Genomic DNA, 12300 nt, shown 5'->3' on the forward strand with positions numbered 1-12300 from the left:
TACGTTATGGCAACCCTAGAAAACTAATACAAATGCAGATTAGCTCTGTTTTCTACTTATGTAAAAAGAATTTAGATGGCGCACCTGTTTGTGTCTGACTTCTTTCATCCGACAGTGTCTCAGCTGTGAGCTTCCTCTGTGCTCATTTGCATAGTGGTAGTTGACTAATTCTCATGATTATATTCTTTTGTTTTTAAGATTTTATTTATTCATGAGAAAAAGAGAGAGGCAGAGACACAGGCGGAGGGAGAAGCAGGCTCCATAGGGAGCCTGGTGTGGGACTTGATCCCAGGTCTCCAGGATCACGTCCTGGGACAAAGGCAGGCGCTAAACCACTAAGCCACCCAGGGATCCCTCATGATTATATTCTAATCCACTGTAAGAAAATGCCTTCAGGGGGATCCCTGGGTGGCTCAGCGGTTTAGCGCCTGCCTTCATCCCAAGACATGATCCTGGAGACCTGGGATCGAGTCCCACACCGGGCTCCCTGCAGGGAGCCTGCTTCTCCCTCCGCCTGTGCCTCTGCCCCCACCTCTATGTCTATCATTAATTAATTTTAAAAAAGAAAAAAAAGAAGGAAAATGCCCTCGGCAGTGCAGGACATTTCCATTGGCTGCACTTCCTCACCACTGTGTGGGATTTCTTGTTTTGGCCATCCCAGTGTGTGTAGTAGTAGATTTTTGCTTTCAATTTCCATTCCCCTAGGGATTAATGAGATTTGTCATCTTTTCTTATGTTTTTTGGCCACCCAAGCATCTTTTTGAAATGTATGTTCAAATCTTTTCTGTATCTTCCTATTGGGTCTGCTAAACATTGCCTATTTTTCTTACCAAATATGAGAGCTCCTTATATATTTTAAATATGAATCCTTTGTGGAATATGTATATATTACAAGTATGTTCCACTGTTCTCCGAGTTCTTACTCTCTTAATTTCTTTGGACGAACTTGAGGACTTTTTTAAAAAAAAAAATATTTTATTTTTTCATGACAGACACACAGAAAAAGGCAGAGACACAGGTAGAGGGAGAAGCAGACTCCCTGGCGGGGAGCTTGATGTGAGACTCCATCCCAGGTCCTGGGGATCACACCCTGAGCCAAAGGCAGACGCCCAACCACTGAGTGACCTAGGTGCCCCAAACTTGAGGACTTTAAAGGTCAAGAATTGGGGTGCCTTGGGCCTCCTGGGTGGCTCAGCAGTTGAGCATCTGCCTTTGGCTCAGGGCATGATCCCAAGTATGAGGATCAAGTCCTGCATTGGGCTCCCTGCCATGAGCCTGCTTCTCCCTCTCCCTATGTCTCTCCCTCTCTCTCCATGACTCTCATGAATGAATAAAATCTTTTTAAAAAAGGGGAGGGGTGGGGCAGCCCCGGTGGCACAGTGGTTTAGCGCCGCCTGCAGCCCAGGGCATGATCCTGGAGACTCTGCATCAAGTCCCACATCAGGCTCTCTGTATGATGCCTGCTTCTCCCTCTGCCTGTGTCTCTGCCTCTCTCTCTCTCTCTCTGTCTCTATGAATAAATAAATAAATCTTAAAAAAAAAAAAAGAATTGGGGGGCCTCAGTGTTACAGTCGGTTAAGCATCTGACACTTGGTTTTGGCTCAGGTCATGATCCTAGGGTGCTGGGATCAAGCCCCACATTGGGCTCTATGCTTAGCGTGGACTCTGCTGGAGATTCTCTCTCCCTCTCCCTCTGCCCCTCCCTCTCATACTCTATCTCTCTCTCAAAATAAATATGTCTTTAAAATAAAATAAAATAAAGGTCAAGAATTTATGTCTTAAGGGAACTAAAATTCTATAAAAGAAAGAAGATGATACTTTCCATATAACATACAATGCCACACCCTTTGGATTTTCAGCACTTGGTTAAAGAGGGCGGAAGACAGCAGACATTTGTGTTAGCTCAGGAGAAGTTCAAAAGAGGATTAAAACACAGCATCAAAGATAGATGAATATCCCGTCCTCCATGCCTCCAGTCCAGAAAGTTCTGTGCAGCTACAAATAGCAGCTTGGAGTCATCTGAAGGACCATATTTGTAAGAATCAGGAAGACCTTCAAATTCTCTCTCTCTCTCTCTCTCTTTTTTTTTTTAATTTTTATTTATTTATGATGGTCACAGAGAGAGAGAGAGAGGCAGAGAGACACAGGCAGAGGGAGAAGCAGGCTCCATGCACCGGGAGCCCGATGTGGGATTCGATCCCGGGTCTCCAGGATCGCGCCCTGGGCCAAAGGCAGGCGCCAAACCGCTGCGCCATCCAGGGATCCCCTCTCTCTCTCTTTTTTTTTAAGATTTTATTTATTTATTCATGAGAGACACAGAGAGAGAGAGAGAGGCAGAGACACAGGCAGAGGGAGAAACAGGCTCCATACAGGGAGCCTGACGCGGGACTCAATCCCGGGACCCCAGGATCATACCCTGGGTCAAAGGCAGGCGCTAAACCACTAAGCCACCCAGCGATCCCCAGACCCTCAAATTCTTTTTTTTTTTTTTTTTAAGATTTTATTATTTATTCATGAGACACACAGAGAGAGAGAGAGAGAGAGAGAGAGAGAGAGAGGCAGAGACACAGGCAGAGGGAGAAGCAGGCTCCATGCAGGGAGCCTGATGTGGGACTCAATCCCGGGTCTCCAGGATCAGGCCCTGGGCTGAAGGTGGCACTAAACCGCTGAGCCACCTGGGCTGCCCAGAGACCCTCAAATTCTAAGGCATCTTTGTAAAGGGTTGTTTGCTTGGCCATACCTGTGAGGTGCTACTGTGGTCTAAGGATTATTCAGATCAAAAATAACATCGGGGACCTGGGGACAGGGACTTTCAGGGACCTGGGTGTTACTGAACCACTGAACACCAGGAAGCCAGTAGTTCCATTTGAATCTTTCCTCAAGAATATTAATGACAACTGAATTGTGTCTCCACCCAAATTCACATGCTCTAAACTCCCAATGTGATTGTATCTGGAGATAGGGCTTTTAGGAGGTAATTAAAACTAAATGATGTCATAAAGGTGGGATCCTAATCTGATAGGACTGATGCCCTTATAAGAAGACGCCCATGCATTAGAGAAAAGGCCATGTGAAGACAGAGCAAGATGGCAGCCATTGAAGAGCCATGAAGAGGGTCCTCAGTAGAAAATGAGTCAGCGGCACCCTGATCTGGGACTTCTGGCAACAGAAACAGTGAGAAAATTAATGTCTGTTGTTTAAGACTCCCAACCCATGGTATTTTGCTATGGCAGCCTAAGCTGACTGCTACAACAACCGTAAAAACATCATATCATTACCCATAATTTGAAATAATGACATTTTCTTTTTTGTAATAGCATTAGCCACTGCCATATTGCAGGCCTACACTGAGTGCTTTCATCCATAATCTCCTAATCTTCACAGCAATCCTTGAGGGGTTCTTAGCTTCTTCAAATGGGTTAGTTTAGGGTTTGAATGGCTAACAATTGCCTGAGGGTAGGTGGCTACTAAGTGGCAGAAGGGGGACTGGAAATGACTTCTGTCCTGATTCCAGAGACAGCAGAAAAATAAAAGGTATAATTTAATATCAGAGAAATAATAGACAGGAATACTCAGCAAATGCATTGTGTGAGCCTGCTGTCCCCAAGCACAAAGCAATAAAAACGAATAAATTCCGTATTTTCAGATGTGGAGATTCAGAAAAGGCATCCATCATCTCCATGTTGTCAGAAGCAGCCTCGACCCAAGAGTCTATGAAATGTCTGCATTTATAATGATTCCAGGAGTTTTGTTCTGCAAGGTGCCTCAAATCTATTTAATCTAGGTAAGAGGACCGTGTGGAAGCAGCGAAGTTGGAGAGAGCTACAAGCAGAGAGTGTTAGTGCTGGAAGATTTGTAACAACACAGCCAGTAACACACAGCCAGTAAAATTCTTGCATCCAACACATTGCACAAGGGCACCTCGGTGGTACAGTCGGTTAAGCATCTGACTCTTGGTTTCGGCTCAGATCATGATCTCAGAATTGTGAGACTGAGCCCCGTGTTAGACTCACGAGCAAAGGAGAGTCTGCTTGAGATTCACTCCTGCTCCTTCTCTCTCTCTAAAATAAATAAATAAAATCTTAAAATAAAAGAGTAGGTCTTTAAAAACACACACACACTCACATTGAACAACTAGGTCTCAGAGAGGTTGAAAACTTCTCAAGATCATAGGGAATTTAGAGCAAGAACTGGACCTGAAAGGCAGGTCCCTAAGACCAGCTGCAGTATTATTATTTTTTTATTTTATTTATTCATGAGAGATACGGAGAGAGGCAGAGACACAGGCAAGAGGGAGAAGCAGGCTCCCTGGGGGGGAGCCCAGTACAGGACTCGATCCCGGGACTCCAGGATCACGACCTGAGACGAAGGCAGAAGCTCAACCACTGAGGCACCCAGGCGTCCCCAAGCTGTAGTATTAAAATGACATTGTCCGATATCACACACACCCACACCCACACCCACACCCACACACACACAACCACCCCACACAAAAATGCAATGTAAGCATTATTATTCTTTATTGATATTCACAGATAAGAATACTAAGGCTCATTTAAAAAGCAATGGTCAAACTAGGATTTGAGTGTAAACATGTCTAACTTCAAAGTTTACGCTTTCCACCAAGACACGTGCATTTCATCTATTTCAAAATATCAGACATGATCAAAAGAACAAGGAACTCGAGCTCCATTCAGTCACAAACTACCCTTATTATTCAAAAGTAAAAAAACAGTACAAAACAGTGGGGTGAGTTTCAAATATTGTCATTTTATCACATTCAAATTCTATTTATAGGACTTGCTAAAAGTGGAATTTGAAGATTCTTAAACTATTTCAGTGAGCAAAGTAAGACCATTAGGTAGAATATAGACACACATGATGCTTTGAATATGTAATATAAACATTTAAAAATGATATAAAACATTTAAAATCGAAATACCACCTGCCTGCTGGGCTGTTATTCCTGGCTCTGTAGTTATGTTGTCATCTGGGAAAATTTCTTTTCATCATCCCTTTGCACAGATGCCACCTGTGAGTCGGTCCTGAGGCTTTCTCTGGGTTGACTTTGATCAGTGCTTTCTGACCCAGCTCTCCTGGGAGCTCTGGACATTAATGAAAGCTCCCTGCAAAGTGCTCTGGCTCCTATTTCATCCACTCTGCTGGGCCACCACCCAGACCAGTGGCCAATGTGCTTGTTTGGCTTTCCTGGTTTCTGAATAATAGGTTTTGACAGCACACCCCAGGATGTTTAAAGACTTTCCAAGGAAATCTGTAACAAGGTCAGGTTGTTTTTTTTTTTTTTTTCTTAAGATTTTATTTATTTATTTGAGAGAGCATGAGCAGGTGAGAGAGGCAGAGGGAGAGGGAGAAGCTGACTTCCACTAAGCATGATACCAGAGCCCTGGGATCATGACCTGAGCCAAACGCAGATGTTTAGATGTTTAACCGACTGAGCCACTCCCTGGCCACCCCCTCACCTTGCCCGTGACAAGGTCAGTTTTAAGGGACGAATTTTCCAGACTCAATTTCCTTGTTAAAACCACTCTGCCTGAGAAAAACCCTATGGGCTATTCTTTTTGGTTGCGTTTGCCCTTTCTTTGTTCAGTCTTTGTCACCAGAAAAGCCAGTTTCTCCCTAGAGTGCACTGCCCCAGGGTGTGAAAAACTTGAGAAGTGCCAAATAAAGAGGCAACCTGACAATTTTAAGCTCTGGTATTAAAACTTATAATACATCTGTGTTGTAATATGAATCATAGTGATAATTCAATCCCAAAGAAAAATTGTTAACGCTTCAACTTCTAAGTTCTCAGGAAATAGGCATTTTACTTCTCAACTTATATTTGCATTTTTGTGGAGTGAAGTATGACAGGGCCGTAAATAAAAGACATCCAGAATGAAAGTATATCACATACAAAGAGGAGGAAACCTATAAAATTTCTAACTAGTACATAGGAGTTTGTGCTTGTCTTTTTAAAATGCATCATAGTATCAAATCGTGATGGTGTTTATACTTCACGAGCTTTATTTAGGAAATGATGTAACTGCTTACTTTAACATGTTACTATTTATAATAGGCCAGCTCCTGCAACGATTTTAAATTATAATAAAAGTGTTAGGTGCCCACCTGAAAATGTTCAAAGGTCATATCGTTTTCCAGAAAGCTTTTTAGGGATACTCAAACAAGAAACGCTCACAAGTACTCACTATGTGAAGAAAAAGATGTTCCAGGTTCAAGGCCCAATTTTTCCTGGGTTTGCCCCTTGCGCCCTCTGCTGGTGAGCTGAGTCTCTAAGCAGGCAGCGCGGTCTTCTGTTCGATGCACCCCCAGCTGTGGTCAAAATGCCCCACGTGGGGGGCCTGACAAGAGCCGGGCTGCCTGTGGCGGCTGCTTGGGCCCGACCCATGTGGATTTGCATGATCCCTTCTCAGCACACAGGGCACAGAATCACGGGGTCAGATAGGCAGCAGAACAATCTCCCGTCCAAGTGCTGAACTCAAGTGACCTGTCTCTACTGACAGATCTTCAGGAGTTTCTGGAAACTGTAATAATGTTGGAATAATAATAATGTTGGAATATTAATAATAATAATAATAATAATAATAATAATAATACACAATGCCACTGTCTATGGTGTTTACTATGTGCTCATTGCTATTTGAAACACTCTCCATAAATTCACCCACAACCCTATGAGGTAGGAACCTTTTCCCATTCTCCAGATGAGGGTTTTGGGCACTGAGCAGTGAAAAATAGATAGAACAAATTGTCCAAATCACACAACTGATCAGAGATACAGCCAGAGTGTAGGTCCAAGCATCCTCCCCGCCCCCACCTCCACCCCATTCAGCATACTCACCACACTGTCCTTGACTCTTCATTGTGGGAAAATGAGAAACACAGGTGCAAAGACAAAGCAAAAATCTGTCATCTCGCCACCCAGAGATAATCACTGTGTGGATCTGTCATTTTATCTGATACAAAAGGAGACCTATTTCTGTAACGTGCTTAGGACACTTAAAAATATATCTGGGTTTCTCTTGGTCGGTCTCCTTTGTCTTTATTCTTTGCTCCTGTCACTTGTGTGTATCAACCCTGGAGATAAACCAGGCAGATGTCGCTCTTTTTCTGACATTCAGCTTCTAGAGTTCTCTCTGAGTAAGGGCAGCTCAGGGGAATGAGGGGTGCCCCTGGCCTGAGGTCACCACCCTGCTCTTTCTCTGTAGCATCAAGTTCAAATGGGATGCAGGGGAGAAAACAGAACATAGGATCACTGCTGAATTCTCGAAGCTTTGGCCACTTGTGCTCTGTCTCCTGTAGCAGATTCTGATGTCCAAGTATATCCCTTCTCTCTGGAGTCAAGGATACAGGATTCAGTCACGAGTCCTCTGGAAAGTCCTACCAGGGTGTTTGAGCCTGGAGCCTGCAGACCTGAGAGGAGGCAGTGCTTACCAGCACCCGGGGACAGAGCGGGCCCTGTGGAGAGGGTCACTTGATGGGATCTGTGAACTTCCACTGAGGCCACAAGTTGCAGTGACCCTGCAAGGAGGCAGCTGGAGGATAAATAGCCTTTGAGAGATTGAATACACGAATGGACAATGGCCAGGCCAAATATAAAAGTAGAGCTGCAGGGGCACCTGGCTGGCTCAGTTGGTAGAGCATGCAACTCTTGATCTTGGGGTTGTGCCTCATGTTGGGCACAGAGATTACTTAAGAAAAAAAAGTAGACTTCCAATTCACAATCTACACCATTTGGACCAGGAAATCAATCCCTCGTGGCAGTAACCATCCCAGTAAGTGGGACTTGTAGGGAGTCTGAGTGCTATCTCCAGTAACAATCTAGTAAGCCAAACAATAACCTCTATAACCATCAGCTCCAAATGGCTCTATTTACTCCATCCATCCCCACACCCCACACAAGCCACCGCCAGGGCCATCCTATCCCAGAGCTCTTAGATATTTATATCAGATTTTGTTCTAGAAACCTGCTCTCTGCCTGACCCTTTTTTTTTTTTTTTTTTAAGATTTTGTTTATTTATTCATGAGAGACACACAGATGCAGAGACACAGGCAGAGGGAGAAGCGGGCTCCATGCAGGGAGCCGATGCAGAACTCGATCCCCGGTCTCCAGGATCACAACCTTAGCTAAAGAGACACGCTCAACCACTGAGCCACCCAGGTACCCCTAAATATCCTAATTTTAGTATGCTTTTCCTTGTTGATGTCTAAATGAATGGGGTCAGAGAAAGTGACCTGAATGATACCTATGCTTTGGGGTTTGTTGAGATTTCCTTTAAAGTCTAGAAGGTGGTCATGTTTACACAAAATGTATGTAAACTCAACAACAGTGTTATCTAATTGTTATATGCAGAGTTCTCTCTATGCCCATTTGGCCAACGTTGTTAATTTATTTATTATTCAAATCTTGATATCTTTAGCTGATTGTTTTTTTTGTTCTGCATGAGTGATTACCCTACATTTGAAAATACTTAACATGGTGTCTGGTTAATAAATATCCTTCCTTTCAAAAAATATAACTACTTTAAAAGGCTTTATTCCCAGATTATGTTTACCCTGGCTTCCATGTTTACCTTTCTTGTCCAGTATTGTAGTTCTATTTTGCAAATTCACACATTCTTGATGTTTCTTTGTTTCCGTATGGTTGAGGTTTGTTAGCTAATGCATATGTTCACCATTTCCTTTATTCACTGAGTCCTTCTTGCGTCTCAGACCTTCTGTCTGGGACTGTTTCTCTTCTCCCTAAAGAAGACCCCTCAGAGAGTCCTTCAGGGAAGGATGCTGGTGGTTCCATTTGTTAGAAAATATCTCTGGTTGTTGTTGTTGTTGTTTAAGATTTTATTTTTAAGTCATCTCTACACACAACATGGGGCATGAACTTACAGCCCCAAGGTCAAAGATTGCATGCTCTACCAACTGTGCCAGCCAGGTACCCGAAAATATCTCTATTTTTAAAAATTTTATTTATTTATTCATGAAAGACACACAGAGAGAGGCAGGGACACAGGCAGAGGAAGAAGCAGGGGAGCCTGATGCAGGACTTGATCCCAGGACCCCAGGATCATGACCTGAGCTGAAGGCAGACACTCAACCACTAAGCCACCCAGGCATTCCCAAATATCTCTATTCTTGAAAGATAACTTCCCAGCTATATGATTCTGGGTTGGCAGTTGTTTTCTTTCAGTGCTTTGGAATTAAAGATTTATTTATTTATTTATTTATTTATTTATTTATTTATTTATTTAATTTAGGGGCAGGGAGGGCAGAAGGAGAGGGAAAGAGGGACCCACGCAGACCCTGCACTGAGCATAAGTGGACATGGGATTCAATCTCAGGACCCTGAGACTACGACCTGAGCCAAAACCAAAAGTCCCATGTTTTAACTTCTGGCTTTCCTGTTGCTGATCAGAATTCAGCTTTAGTCCACCTCTTATTTTTTTGTAGAAAAAAAATTTTTTTTTTAATCCCCTGGTTGTTTTAAAAATCTTTACTCTCTATACTGGGCAGTTTTCTTATGTTGTATACAGCTATGGATTTCTTTTTCCTTCTCATACTTAGGAGATAGAGTGCTTCTTGCAAGTGAGGACTCATGTCTTCCATCAATTCTGAAAAGTTAGTAGCTACCATTTCTCCAAATACGACCTCTATCTTACCGTCTCTTCTCTCTCTCGGAGAACTCCAGCTAGGCTGAGATCAGACATTTTCATTCTATCCACAGTACGGCTACCTTTCTCCCCATATTTTGTATCTCTTTGCCTCTTTTTTTTTTTTAATCTCTTTCCGTCTTTATTTGCCTGCAGTGTGATTTGATTCTACCTTTGTGTTAGGTATCTATTGCCATGTGGGAAATTAACCCCAAAACTTAGCATCTTAACATTTATTATCTCCCACAGTTTTTGAGGGTCAGGAATTCGGGTGTGTCTTAGCTGATTGGTTCTGATTCAGGGTCTCACATGAAGTTAAGTCAAAATATTGGCTGCGGCTACAGTCATCCAAGAGATTATTCACGAGGCTGTTGGCTGGAGGCTTCAATTTGTCATCAGGTGAAACCCTCTGCAAGATTTCAGAAGTGTTCTTGCAACATGACAGCCGGCTTTCCCAGAGCAAGTGATCCAGAGAGAGGCAGGAAACCACAGTTCTGCTATGAGCAGGCATCCAAAGTCACATACCATAACTTCTACTTTTACTGGTTCTTTTTTTTTTTTTTAGATGAAAGGCATTAAATTCAGCCCATACTCAAAAGGAAGAGAATTATGCATCACCTTTTGGAGGGAATGCCAAGATTTACAAACATTTCGAACACTAAAATATTTTATTTCATTCATTATTTTTTTCCAGCTCTAATCTGGTGGATAATATATCCATGTGCTTCTAATATCAAAAATTAAATCTTTCATTTCGAGAATTCTCTTTTTAGTTATTTTAAAAACATACCAAGGCAGTCTTATTGTCTCTTGTTCTGTTCATTCTTTAGTCCTCTTTTTTATTTTTAAAAGAATAAATGCATCCGTTGAGCAACTTGCATCTGAGAATCTCCATATCTGAAGTCTGCAGACCTGATTTTGCTGGTTCTTACACAAAAGGTCTTTTCTCTTCATTTATTTTCTTTTAAAGTATGAGTGTATTTTTGACTGGTACTTTAAAACTAGAAGGCCTGGATTAAGGGTGTCTTTCAGAAAGAATGTACCCCTATTCCTGCTAGCAAGCTATAGGTCCTATTGACCTGGGATATTATTAAATAATTTTTTGACTTGGAGGTTTTGGACTCTTCCAGGTGGAGTGAATTCCGACCTGAAATCCATGTTTCACATTAGATTCTGTGTGCCCTGGAACCAGATGTAATTAATGTTAACATTTTGGGTGTATTTACTAAAAAAAAAAAAAAGTAAGACTCTGCCTCCATTCCTTCTTCCTCCTCATTCCCCAGAGGTAACCACTATCCTAGAACTGGGGTGAACAATTCCCATCTATATTTTAACATGGATTTATAGTATCACATACAGTATGTGTTGACATTTTTATGCAATTTGCTTTTTTCCCTATAGATCCTTCTACTGGTGGACAGGCAGCGCTTTTTTTGCTTTTGTTTTTTATGTTTTGTTTGTAACTATTAGCAAACAATATTGAGGTGCATACCCAGGCCTTTATGACTGTGGCTAAATCCACACAGCTTCTGCAAGTGGTGTAAAGGATCCAGGTGAGAGGGAACGTTTGGGGCAGAGAGAAAAAAAAAGACTGTTGGGCCAGCAAAGAGACACCGCCGCTCCTTCCAGGGGCGAATTCAATCTTCCCGCAGGTGGTGTTCCAAAGCGCCCGATTGCGTGGGGGGAGGATCGGGGCGTGGCTTTGCCGAGGCCAGGAGGCGGGCCGGGGGCGTGGCCTCATGGAGACCGCGGAGGAGAGGGGCGTGGCCTCACGGAGACGGGGGAGGGGCGTGGCTTTGCGGAGTCCGGGGTGTGGGGGCGAAGGGGCGTGGCTTTGCCGAGGCCCGGGGTGGGGCGGGGGGTGGATGGGGGCGGGTAACCCCGAGAGCTACTGTTGAACTGGCGGGCTGGGCACTGGCGGGGTCGCTCTGCGCTGGCCGCGGCGCCTCCTGTCGGTCGCCAGGAGGAACTTCTGCCTCTCGCGGTCGCATGTGGAAACCCTGTATTCGCGATGCGAATCAAAAAGAGTGGGGCTCTTGGCCCGCTGGGAAGTCTCGCAAGGGTCGCCCGAAACCCGATTTCTCACGTCACGGCTTTGGCGGCGTTCCTTCCAGCCCTCCGCCGCTGGGGAAGGAAAAAAAAGGGACCGTGACCCCGACGTGACTTGAACACGCAACCTTCTGATCTGGAGTCAGACGCGCTACCATTGCGCCACGAGGTCACAGCGAGCAGACGACTCGGCGTCGCTAAAGACCTCGCTGCGCCGGCACGGTCCCGCGGCTCGGAACACCTAGGCGGGGAGGCGCGGTCCCCCCGGCGCTCCCGCGCGCACGGGAGGGAGGCGCCCGCGCCGCCCGCTCCTCGGCTTCCGGGAGGACGGCGGGGAGGCGGGGAGGCCTGCGGCCCCGGGAGCCCCCCACCCCGCCCGGCCCTCCGCCGGCTCCGCAGACCCTGGCGGCGGCCTCCGCGGTCCGAGGACGTGGGCGCCCCCACGGCCCGCAGGCGGGGCCTCGATCCACAGGCGGGGAGACGCCGCGGCTTTATGATTTGCACAGTGTGCGTGGAAACATTTGCTTTCCGGAGAATCACAACAGTTCGGGGAGGACGGCTCGAGCCGTTGAAAACCCCTCCAGCCCGA

At 44.8% G+C, this 12300-nt stretch overlaps 1 non-coding gene across 1 annotated transcript; it reads right to left on the reverse strand.

The window, feature by feature from the left end:
- Positions 1-11811: 11811 nt before the first annotated feature.
- Positions 11812-11883, reverse strand: TRNAW-CCA (transfer RNA tryptophan (anticodon CCA)). The gene has a single exon. It is a non-coding gene; the product is annotated as a tRNA-Trp (tRNA).
- Between the last annotated feature and the right edge of the window lie 417 nt (positions 11884-12300).

Source organism: Vulpes vulpes, chromosome 12 (genome assembly GCF_048418805.1).
Source record: "Vulpes vulpes isolate BD-2025 chromosome 12, VulVul3, whole genome shotgun sequence".
Classification (NCBI taxonomy): domain Eukaryota; kingdom Metazoa; phylum Chordata; class Mammalia; order Carnivora; family Canidae; genus Vulpes; species Vulpes vulpes.